Source organism: Lucilia cuprina, chromosome 3 (assembly GCF_022045245.1).
Source record: "Lucilia cuprina isolate Lc7/37 chromosome 3, ASM2204524v1, whole genome shotgun sequence".
In the NCBI taxonomy this organism is placed as follows: domain Eukaryota; kingdom Metazoa; phylum Arthropoda; class Insecta; order Diptera; family Calliphoridae; genus Lucilia; species Lucilia cuprina.
Genome location: NC_060951.1, coordinates 38511708 through 38524749, shown reverse-complemented (window position 1 = coordinate 38524749; position 13042 = coordinate 38511708). Strand labels below are relative to the sequence as shown.

The 13042-nt window shown below is 25.5% G+C and overlaps 2 protein-coding genes across 6 annotated transcripts in view; one reads left to right on the top strand and one right to left on the bottom strand.

The window, feature by feature from the left end:
* LOC111684411 (mannosyl-oligosaccharide alpha-1,2-mannosidase IA) overlaps positions 1-13042 on the bottom strand; it is a 306748-nt gene that overhangs the window by 58400 nt on the left and 235306 nt on the right. The window contains exon 7 of the transcript XR_006940352.1: positions 1269-1300. The gene's annotated coding sequence lies outside the window, so the exon portion shown is untranslated. The remainder of the gene's footprint in view (positions 1-1268; positions 1301-13042) is intronic.
* LOC111686739 overlaps positions 1-13042 on the top strand; it is a 362875-nt gene that overhangs the window by 332885 nt on the left and 16948 nt on the right. The gene's annotated exons all lie outside the window — the stretch shown is intronic.

Below are 13042 nucleotides of genomic sequence, written 5' to 3'. Positions count from 1 at the left end.
AATTTATCACAACATATCGCCTTCATATGGTGATATGAAAATCAAAAGTACTGCAACTCATTCTTTATGTCCAAGTGTTTGGAGGTCTGCTAGTGTTGAAGTCATCGGATTGAATAAGTACTTTTTCATATTGTGTCCTAGTCAAACCAAACATATGCTTATATATAATATATGGGAGCATGACAGAGTTCGTTTCTATAAATCCAAATGGAAGATATAAATAGTCAAAAAAATTCTTCCGAGGCAAACGTATCGCTGGCTTTACATTTAACGTTTCTTTGGGATATTTTGTGATCTTGTAAATCTGTTGAAAACAATGGTTTCCCCAATTACTAGAAATTGTGCTCTCGAGCGTTTGAAAATAAAGTCGACAAAACTCCATTTCTTCCAAAATCTTAAACTCTGAATCAAAACTGGCAGTAAAACTCTATGTTTGGCTAAAACTTGACACAATCCTTTTTTATAGCTATTAACAAACTCTCTGCGTGAATGTATTTGCTGTTTAAAACATAGATACACAGAGTAGTGCTCTCATAAAAGCCTTCTCTCTTGCGTATACAAATAAAGTCAATAATCTCAAATTTTTCAAAATCTTAACAACTAAATACAATTTGCCAATAAAACTCCCAATATTTGGTTTAAACTTGACCCCATAATGCCATTCTTTCTCAAACATGTTTTCTTAAAATTACCATCGCAAATGTATTTTAAATGTGTTTTTAAAATAACTGATTTCAAATTTTGAATGACTTTTATCTAAAAATCGTTTTGCATATTTAAAAGCTCTTTGCATGATATAGACAAAAAGCTCTCATTAGAGCTTTCTTGCTCTCTTGAGTTTCAAACTAAAGTCAACAAATTCCATTTCTTTAAAATCTTAACCTCTAATTACAATTTGCCAGTAAAACTCAATGTTTGGTTTAAACTTGAGCCAATGATTCATTTCTATCTCAAACTTTTTTTCTAAAAAAAAAAACAACTCGAATGAAGTAACTTTTAGCATATGAAAAAGTTCTCGGCATGATTTATATTTTAAAACTGGTATAAGCTAAGAAGTGCCCTCATAAAAGCTTTCAAGCTTTTGTGAGTTGTTAAACAAAGTCAATTAAATTAGCTAGTAAAACTCTAAATTTGGCCCAAGCCTAACTATAGCAACCAAAGTTTTTTTCCAACAGGAAAGAGCTTTTTATAAAAATGTGTATTCAAACTTTTAATAAAAATACAGATTTTGTATATTAAATAAAAATTATTTTTAAAACTGGACTTACCGTTTTCTCTTATGTTATCCAAATGCAAATATCTGAAAAAAAGAAAGAATAAATATAGTTATTATATTATATTTTAGTTCGTTTACAGAATCATCAATTTTTAATATTTTATTAAAGAAAATTTTTCATAAATTAAAAAAACTTTAATCGAGAGACAACAAATTACTGTAAACTTCTTGGTTCCCAATAATCGTTTTCTTTAATTGTTATTAAATGTTAAATAAATCTTTCAAAAATTATAAAAAAAAGCTTTTCAAATATATTAAATTAACTTTAAAGTTTTCAAACTAGCTAATTTACTAATGTGTATAAAAGCACTCAAACTAAAATTATTCAAGATCATGAAAGCTTTATACACTTTAAATGTTTTCCATAAAAACTCTGTTATGCTGAGAGAGATTAATTTGCTAAAACATTTTTATATTAAAAAGCTTTGCAGTATGTAAAACAATAACTTTTAAACTAAAAGATCTTTTAGTATAATACAAACTTTTCAAGGCTTTAAAAACAAATAAAAAGCTTTCATTAAGAATTTCTAAAAGGAAATTAAAGAAGATAAACTACAACATAAAGACAAGCACAAGATCCCTCATTCTTTTTTTGCATTCTAGACTCCAAATAGAAAAAATTCTGATATAATTTAGGTTTTTTTGTAATACAACTATTTTTGAATTTCGTCTTATTAAATGCGTTAAATTCTTGTTTTGATTAAATGAATGGAAAAAAACACACAAACTTATAACAAAAAAATATGTATAAAATTCTCGTTTCGATAAAATAAAGCAGAAAAAAAAACATTTTCTTTTTTTTCAAAAAATAGCACTTTGCAAAAGAAAAAAAATATAAAACTAAATTTAAAAATTATAAAAATAAGCAAATTTTGTAAAAAAAAATCAATATACACAATATCAGAAAAATTATATAAAAAAATAATTTTATACAATAAAATTTTAAAATGAAAACTGCATGAGAAAAAATTATAAATTATTAAAATAAACAAAAAAAAAAAAAAAAAGAACAGTTTAAATAGAATATCTGTGATCTTAACGATATTTATATGAAAAAAAATATAAAAAAATAAATGAAAAAATATAAAGATTTAATAAGTTTAATAAGCATATTAATTAATAAAATAATTAAAGAAAAAAAGTATATACTATGAATAATATTATTACAAAAAAAGTATAATTTTTTTGTATAATAATTTAGTTTTAAAATAAATTACTTTTAATTTGTTATAATTAATTTTCTTTAAAAAAATTCTTTCTGTTTTTTTATTTTTAATTAATAAAATCTTTAAATTTAAATTTGTGAAAACAAAAATTATGTATGTAATTAAACAAAAACAAAATTGTAGTGAGACAAAACTAAAAAAAAAAAGTTAACACACTTTATGGCATAATTAACAATGTATACTTAAAACAAAATTTAAAATTATTTAACAAAAAGAAAACAAGCACAATATTAAAAAGCTTATTATATTTAGGATTTCCTTTTATTTTATTAATAAATAATTTCTATTATAATGTTTTTGAAACTCGATTATAAAAACAAACAAAAAAATATTTAAGAATATGCTTGAAAACAATTTAAAATATACGGCAACTTTGGCTAGTTTGTTAAAGCTTAAAAAGTTAAGCAACTTGGTTAATGTTAAGAGAGAGAGAAAGTTTGTCAAGCAATGCTTAAACAATAACTTTTTTATGTTAAGAAAGAGGATATGTCAAGTCAAGCTTTTCCAATAGCTTAAAATTTTCAAAAATCCGCCAACTTCTTTAAGCTTTAAGCTCAAATCTTTACCAATTGAAGCAATGTTGTTAAGAGACAATGTTGTAAGCTTTAAGCAAAGTTTAAAATATAAGTTTAAGGAATTTTCAAACCCCTAAGCAATAGGAGCAATTTGCAAAAATCTAGAAACGGCAGAGCGTAAAAAATTGATATCTGAAATGTTCTGTTTGTTTGAGCAAACGTAGGCAAAAAAGAACGAGTATAAGGGAGCTCAACTTTGCTGAAATTAAGAGAAATGGATAATTTAACGAACTCTCTCAGCTATGAAAGCAACATAATACGAGTTAAATAAAGATTTATGTAACAGTCAGGTTATATAAATCTTTAAGGGGAATTTTTTAAACGCCTAAGCCATGTTGACAAAGTCTAGTAAAGCATTAAGCTTTAAAGCAGAGAATAAATTTTTTTCTCTGTAAACGTACGTGTGAAAAAAGAATACAACAGAGCTAATTTGAGAGTTCAAGGCGTTTCGCTGCTTTAAAGTCATATATAGTCGTCAGAGAGTATCTAAGTTATCTGACTTGTTCTGTTAACTTTTAATGCATGTTTGAGCATACGTATGCTTGTTTTAAGTTTAACAACGTTGCTGCAATTGAGAAAAACAGAGAAGTTGACAAACCCCATAAACCATGAAAGCAATGTAGTGAGAGTTATGTAAAAATGTATGTTACAGTCAAGTAAAATTTTAATCTGTAAGGATAAAAACTTTCTTGATATTAAGAGAACAAAGTGAACAAAGTTTTAGACACAACAGCAATGCTAAGAGTTCTCAGGAAAAGTAACATTTATACAAGAGATCTGTAAATAACAAACTTTAAGCCATAGCAGCCGAGAAGCTTTTTCAAGCTTAATTGTTGTCTTTTACAAGCATATTATTTAAAAAATTGTTTTTTTTTCTAAATTAATATAAATTTATTAAAAAATTAAACAAGAGAGTGTGAGCACTTTGGTATTTTTTTTAATATTTGTTTTTTAAAGTTTATTTAAGTAAACAACAGTTTTATTTAGGTTTAAGAAAGCGTTAACTAAACAGACTTTTAAAGAAACTTTTCTTCAAAATTGTTAAGCAAATATAAAATGTATACAAAAACCCCGATCTCAAAATTTTTTTCTTTATAAAAAAAACACCTCTTGAAATTTCAAAGTTTCTTAAGAAAAAGTTAAAACTTGTTACAAAAAAAGCTCAGTTATAAAATTTTTATTTTTATATATTTTTATTTACATTTTCTTTTAATTAAACTAAAACATAAATTGACTCGAAATTCAAAATTCTAAATTAAACAAAATTTAAATAAAAAAGAAACAAACAATATAAACCAAATTATAAAAAAAAACAAAACTTTTTGGCTTATACAACCCTTTGGCTTATAAAAATTTGGCTGTGATAGTGTTAAAAACATAAAATTTAGTCTTAACTTTAAAAACAAACAAAAAAAAACCTTAAGAAAAAAAAACAACACAAAAATTTAGACAAAATTTTTTAAAAATTATTTGTTAAATATTAAAAAAAGGAAAAACCACAAGTAACAAGGTTAGGGCTCAGTATTAAATTGTGATGTTAAAATTTTTTCCAACTTTAAGAAAAATATTTGCAAACAATTTAGGCAAAACTAACTAAATTCTTTAAAATAATAATAATAATAAAAATATTAAAAAAATACTAATAATAATAAAAAAACAAAATTGTGATTTTCGGCCTTTAAAGAACAAACAAAAAACATTTTTGGATATAAGTATAAAAAAATAATATTAAAATAAATAATAATTAAAGAAAAAATTGATAATAACTCTCAAAAGTGAAAAAATTTTCAACACACAATCTAGTTATTTTTAATTTTTTTTTATAATTTTTATTGGTTTTAGATTTGTATGTCTCATTACAAATAAGATCTCAAAATTAAACTGATCTTTTTTTTTTTATTCCCACACTACGGTGTTTTTTTTAGTTTTTATATAAAAAAAATTTTATAACTGTTAACTAACAGAGCAAGTTTAGACAAGTTTAGTAGTACTTCCTCTCTCAAGCGTATTTCTTTAAGGATTATAATAACAACATTCCACTGCAAAATATTAGACGTGATTTATAAGGTTTAATTAAAAACTTGAAGCAAAAAAACATTATGTTTAATTAAAATTAAAATTATTATTATTTCCTTTAGAAATATTTTAACAACTAAGACAAGTAAGTTAAACCTAAATAAAACTGTTAATTTTATTGTCTCTTTATTATTAATTAATTAATTAAACTTTGTCTTTTCTTCTCTAAATTTGTTCTCTCATTTATATGTATATTTATCATTTAATAATTTTTATTACTTACGCTTTAATTAAGTTAATGACAGTTTTATAATTAAAAATTATTTTGTAAATTTATGTGTTTTCTTTTTAAATATAAAATCAATTAATTATTTTTAAGTTCTAGTTTTTATTATTATTATTAATTAATTATTAAAAAAAAAAGAAAAAATATATTTGTTTTATTTTTAATTTAAATGAAATGAAAACAAAATAAAATAATTAAAAAACCACCACCAACCCCCTACACACAATGAATTTGTAATGTTATTAAAAACTTCTTAAAAAAAATTAAATTAAAAAAAACACTAAATTTTTTTGTTAGTTTATGAACTGTTTAAATAGAAAAAGTTTAAAAAAATAATAAAAAAAACTATTACAAAATTTTCGTTTGTTTCGCTTTTTATTTTTTATATTTTTTTGGAATCATCATTATTTTATTCATTAAAACAAACATCATTTAAATTCATTGTGTCTTCTCTCCATATAAAGACAAAAAATTAATAATGTAAAGCTTTAATTAACAAATATCGTTTAAATTTTGTAATTAACTCGTAATTATTAAACAAATATCGTTTACATTTTGTAATTAACTCGTGAATAACTATAGAATATCAAAGACGAAAGTATTATACGATTTATATACCCTACACCAATATATTGGAGGAGGTATTATGCGTTTATGCTGATGTTTAAAACAACAAAATTTAGTGGTCCTATACCCACCTATTAGAATCACTTTCTGAGTCGATTTTGCTATGTATGTCTGAAGTCGAACTGCTTTAACGTGAACACCTGTCTTGACGGCCTGTTTCACGGTGATCTTTTTCACCCACTGGCTGAGTAAAAATAAACAACAACTCACCACCACTGCCCCTTTCTGCATCATACACGCAGGTTGCAATTTACGTGTATGGATGTGCGATCCATTATACTTGCACTTTACTCAAGTACTCTAGCTATATATACTGTAGCCCCGTTAGGAAAGCATAGGTGTCATGAGGAAGATCAATCAAACCCCGACAATAATGTCGCCCAACCATACTACTGAGATGGCTCTGTTGATTCGTTAACAGCACCTGGATGATGTAATTGGTATTTCAAAACACGGATCATTTTCATGGACAAGTCTTTTATTTCAGTGGTCACAAAGACCCTCTGTGATAAGTTTAGCATGTTTTAGAGTAAACTCCAACGCACTCAGCCATGTTAGAAAATCGCTGATAAATTAAAGAAAGGGCAGTGACATCCATACTTTATTTTTGCTAACCTTAATAAACATCAAATAAACTCCATTTCTTATAACGTAATCTTTGCATTATCAGCTCAGATCCAACATTTTATTAATCCACAGTCATGCTCTATAATTTGTACCGTTCCTAGAATCTAGAATTGATAACCAAGCACCCCCTTTACGTTGAGGTTTTAACCACAGACACTGTATGGACCCCGAAAGAACACCAAGGTAACATGCCCCCGGGGAACTGTTTGTCCATGTTAATATTATGCCCACGCTGCAGGTCGCAATGTTAAATTTTCCTAATTTATACATAACTAGCTGAACGGGATCCTAAATTTGATCATCATTTCTTCCTTATCAAATACCCATGAAACCCTATAGTTTAACTACTTTCGCTTTAATAGTTTAAGCGTAATTGACTTAAAAGTAAAACACCGATTTCATCTATTGGACAAACATTCCAGAAACACACATATATTTGAAAATTCATCCCATTGGATGGGGTAGCTGTTGAGTTAGTCGATTACGAACAACCATTACACTTTTTACAAAATCATAAACATAAAAGTGCTAAGTCCTCTACAAATCATTTCTTATATCAACTTTAAGTGGTTGTTAAGTATATTTAAAAAAATATTAATGCAAAACTTTACAACATTTTTTCCAAGGTTTTCGATAGAATTGAATATTATATTGACTTTCTTGACATCTAAATATTGAAATTCTTAACTTTTACTCAACTCATTTCCAGCATTTCAATTTTTATTTGCATTTTAGAAATGTGATCCAAAAATTTCAAACAATTGACTTTGTAATCTTGATTATCTTTTAAGATTTTCTTAATATTTCCTTGTTTTCAACAATTAGAGATTTTTACTTTTATTCAACCTTACTTTAGTACTATCAGTACAGATCATGGTTAAGTTTAGCATTTCACGTTTACAGTAAGGTATTAGTTCTGTAATTATTTTCTAATAAAATTCCATGACTGAGATGAAGAGGTTTTTGGGAAACTTATCTAAAGTGTTGTTTTTGGCAACTGTTCACTTTAACAGTTTGTAATAAAAAAGGAATCATTTTAACAATTTTCTATGGAATACTGATCATACCGAAAGTATTTTTTATCTGATCGCTACAAAAAAACGAACGCTATTTACATTTTCCATAAAAACCAAATTTTTTTTCTGAAAACAAAATCGCTGTAAAAGTTAAAAAAACTGATAACTGCTTTCTACAAAACATTTAACGTTATGAAATATTTCTACACAAAACTGTTTGTTTTAAAAGTTTTCTATTAAAGATTGATCAAGATGAAAGTGTATTTAGCAACTAATAACTTTAAAAGTTTAATATAAAAACAATTGATCGCTCCAAAAGTTTTCGATGAAAAAATAAGTTTTTTAAATAAAAAATGATCTTTGCAAAAACGTTCAGATCGCTGTTAAAGTTTTCAATTAAAATCTCTTTAAAAAACTGATCGCTGTGTACTAAAAAATTAATCTTTTCGAAAGTGTTTTTAACAACTGATCACTTTGAAAGTATACTATAAAACAACTGAACACTCAAAAAGTTTTTAATGGAAAATTTATCTTATCTAATATCTTTAAAAGTTTCATTAAGTTCTCTCTTACTTTGACAGATTTAACAAAGACGGACGAGTTTTAAAAAGCCAAATTATCCTGGTTATTCATTATAGACATTTTTTGCTCTTTTTTGTTAAAACTGATCATTACAGTTTTCTATGAAAATTTATCAATGTGCAATTGTTCACTTTGAAAGTTTACTATAAAACAACTGATCACTTTTTTCTATAAAAAATTTATCTTTGTAAGTGTTTTTTTTATAAAAAACCGATTGTTTCAAAATTTTTCTATGAAAAGTCGAACAATGTGAACGTTTTGTATGAAAAATTGATCAATGTAAAGTTTACTATAAAAGACATATCTTTTTATGAAAAATGAATCGTTGCAAAAGTTTTTTTTATATAAAAACCTGATGGTTTTATAGAAAACCAATCGCTGTTAAAATTTTTCCTAAAACAAACTTAATAACTGATAAGACAAATTTTAAAATGCTAAACGTTTCTGGAATATTCATGATAGAATTATTCTGCTTAAATGAAACAAGAAAAAATTTAAAACAATTGTTAACATGATTTTTTTTATGAAAACTTCCCTGAAGTTAATTAAAATAAATCTAGTTTTGTGTAAGCAGTTCTCGGAATATTCATGATAAAGTGAAATGAAACAAGAATTATTCGCGAATTTGATCTTAAATGTCTGTAAATTTGAACAAAATATGATCGGTTCTTAAATTTTAAAATTCCTCTTTTATGAGGATTTTCGATTTCAATTTTTAGTTTTTGTTTAGTAAAAAATAAAGAATAAATCATCTAAACTATTGTTTAAAAAGAATGAGCTCATTCTTGGAATATTGTCAAATAAAACAACAATTTTTTTTCGCTATAAAGATAATAATTAAAGCTTTACATTATTTCATTATAAAACATTTCCACAATAAAAATCATTCAAATGAAAAACATAAATCATTATTTTTATAAGTTATTAATATTATAATTTAATTAAGTTCCTTAAGAATTATTATTTTTTAAATTTTAGTTTATTTGTTTGTTTGGTTTTTAATAATAATTTTATTTAATTAAAGTTCCTGTTATTTGGTTCCCCAATTTACAACGAAATTTATTTTTTTTATTGTTTCTTTGTTTTTATTTACAAATTTATTCAACGACAACAAGACAAAGCCATTTTTTTTTTAACATTTTATGTTATTTGAAAAAAAAATATACTAAAGTTACTCAAGCATCTCATAATAACAAAAAAAAAAATACATTTAGGCTTTTTATATAAAATTAATTAATTTAATAAGAATAATTATTATTATTATTAATTGGTTAACTTTTATGTTTAAACTATAGGTTGCCTTGTTAGATCATCAAAATTTAATTAAATACTTGATTTTTTTTAGGAAAAAAATAAAACGAAAAAGAAAAACTTACACGCTAAATTAAAATTTTTAGAAAAAATTTTACCCAAAAAAAATTTAACTTTAGGCATTGAAACAAAAATAATCATTTTTTGGAAAAATAAAAAATACTGAATAAAACAAAGTTATAGCATTTTAGAGCAATAAATAGTTGACAAAATAAAATTTATAAAAAATATACACTTACAAAAATTTTTGGCCCAAAATTATGAAAAAAATGAAATTTATACAGTTGAATACAAAAAATATATATTATCAAGAAAACAAAATAAAATATTATAGAACAAAAAAAAATAATAATAATTTTTCTTAAGAAATGACAAGACAACAAAAAAAATTTAACACATAAAAGTTCTTTTTTTTATATATACATATATAAAGAGAAATTTACTCCCTTAAAACTTAAACAAAAAAAAAAAATAATAATAAAAATTAATTAAGAGACCCCAAAAACAAACTTTAAGGCCGCATAACAGTAAATTTAAACCAACAAAAAGAAACATTATAGAAAATTTATTTTTTAGAAATTTGAGTAACAATTGCATATACAAAAAAAATAAATAAAATAATAATTTATATTATAAAAAATTATAAAATAAAAATCTTCATTATATTATACACTCATCATGATATGAAATTTCAAATGCAAAGTTACACATACATAACATTACCATTACATACATACGTATTTAACAAAACTACATATTTATCTTAAAAGAAAAACAAAACAAAATAACAAAAAAAGTATATTTTAACCAGAAATTAATTATAAATAATTTATAAAACAAAAAAAGAAATATTTAAAAAAAGACTCATTTTATTTTTCGTTGGTTTTTGTTTAATATAAAAAACAAAATAAAAACATTTCTTTATAACGTTCTTTTTTTTTCTACAACTATAAGTAGTGCACGATTTTATTGAAAAAAAAAATCATTATAAACAAAAATATATTATAAAAAAATATCATTAGCGTACCGCAAGCAGTTGCATTTCTTCAAGAAACCACAAAACAAAAAGAAAAAAAATTCCAAATGAAAATTTGTATATTTGTATTTAAGTGAAGCATTTTACACAAAGAAAAAAAATATTAAAAATTTAAGTATTTTTGAAAAAAAAACTAAACAAAAAAGTAAAACAAAAAAAACATATTATTAATAAAAAAATATTTAAAGGAAAAAAAAAAACAGCTTATAGTGCCTCTATAAAAACCAACCATACATATTAAAATAATAATTAAAGTAAATTCGAAACAAGAAGCTTGAAAATTTGAAAACTTTTTTAAAAAATTACCAAATTTTCTTTCTGTGTAAATTCTAAATTTTAAGAAAAATAAATTTTGTTGAAAACCTTAAATTTCAAAAAAAAATTATGCTTAATTTCGATAATCGCACAGAAATCGCTAACTTTAAGTGTTCACTAAAATACGAAAGTATAATTGAAAATCGAATAAAATTTTGAATTTTGAAAATTAAGATTTTTCTGAAAATTTTAATATTTAAATGAAATTTTTTGAGAAATTAAATATTGAATTAATAGCGAAATTCTAAAGATAACACAGGCCAACTAATTCTAATATTTTTTGGTACAAGTTGATCTTTAAAAGTTCAATGAGTACCAATGATCCATTTCGTACAATTTCAAAATATATTTTCTTTTTGAAATTATCATTTAAAAATGTACTTTTAACATCAAGTTTAAAAAACTATGGTATTCGGTTAAATTTTTACTTAACATCAAAAGAGGATATAATTTGGAATCTTTGAATAGATTACAACCAGACAACGTACTTTCTAACGGCATTTTTTATCCGAGAGCTTTTCTATGACTACTCTAGACTAGTATTTTGTCTAGTTTCAAGGCTTCACTATCCTCTAGTACAAAGAGAAACTTGAAGACGAAGTGACATGTTGCCCTGTCTCACGATGGTACTTTTCAAACCACTGGGTGAGTAAAAGGTAAACAATTCACCACTGCTCCTTTGTGTTTCTCAGACGCAGGTTGCAATTTTTGTACATGGATACAAGCACTTTGCTGGTACAGCATCTCGAAGGGACGTAATTGGTAGTCCGAAACAGGAATCATATTAATTAACAAGACTTTATTTTAGTAGTCACAGAGACCCACTGTGATAAGTTGAAGTCAAATAGAGAGCAGTGACGACCTTGCACAACGTCCATCCTTCCACTCAGTCACTCCATCCGTCAAATCCATCCACCCACGTGTATCAGTCTTTTAACCAAGCAACCCTCTTCCCGCGATTTGGGTTTTAACCACAGCCACTACGTGGATCCCGAAGGAACAAAGACTGCAACCAATTTTTTAGTCCCGGCCAGACTAGAGGTATTGGCCAACTCTTTATACCCCGGGATTGCAATAACACCAAGGTGGAGGCTTCACCAAGGTAACATGCCCCCGGGGGGAACAAAGAGAGACAATAGACTGTCCATTGACTAGCTTAAGAAATTGTCTAATTACCTAGAATAAGTACATAAAATCTATGTACTTGTTAATAAAGGCGCGGATCTATGGGGAGTCGTAAAAGGGAAATTATCCTCCCCCCCAAAACAAAAAACAATTGGGCATTATGAACTTTTTATAAAATTTTTCAAGAATATATTATACCAGCAACTATTTGCTGTCACTCTTAAACTCTATTTGGAAATAGTGACACAAAATTTCCGATAAATACTAAAAATGGTATACGTTCAATGTTTGTGTCTCCCAGTAGTTCGCTCGGGCAGTCCCGAACTAGCTATTGAACCTATTATTTATGGTAGCCCTAGCCACCGACTTTTCAGGTGAATAGCTAATTTAACATGTGCTGTTCAACGAGAAAGTCAATCGTCAAAGAAGAAACAGCAAAAAGATTATGTTTTTCCAAGTGTTCACTCTTTGGCTTACAAAGGGAAATACTAAAGTGACGATTGTCTTCACCCTAATTTACAAAGAGCCAAATAGGTAAATAAAAATCACTGTTTTTTACTGATACATAGACTCTATGTCAAACTGCTTCATACCTAATATATGTTTCAATTGGATGAAATATCCAGCAATATTTCAAAAGTTGACGTTGTGCTCACATATATCCCACTTATATTAATATGTACTGTGAATTCTCTGTAATATCCAAAGAAGTTCAACAGTTTATTGAAACACAAGTTTAAATTTACCTAATCAAGCCTTTTCCTATAGGAGTATAAACAACATCATGAACTTAGATAAATTTCAGTAAATTTCGGACATTTTTTTGCCAAGAAATGGAAATTCTTTTAAAAATCTAAAATTCTAAAAAATGTTCTCTGTGGCCTCCGGTAGGTTAGTGGTTAGTGTTCTAGTCTGGTAGACCGGAGGTGGTGGGTTCGATTCCCACCCGTGGCACTGGTTGAGGAGCGCACAACAGGCCCTATTGAGGCCTAAGTGTATTTCTTCGGATTTGATGTCTATACAT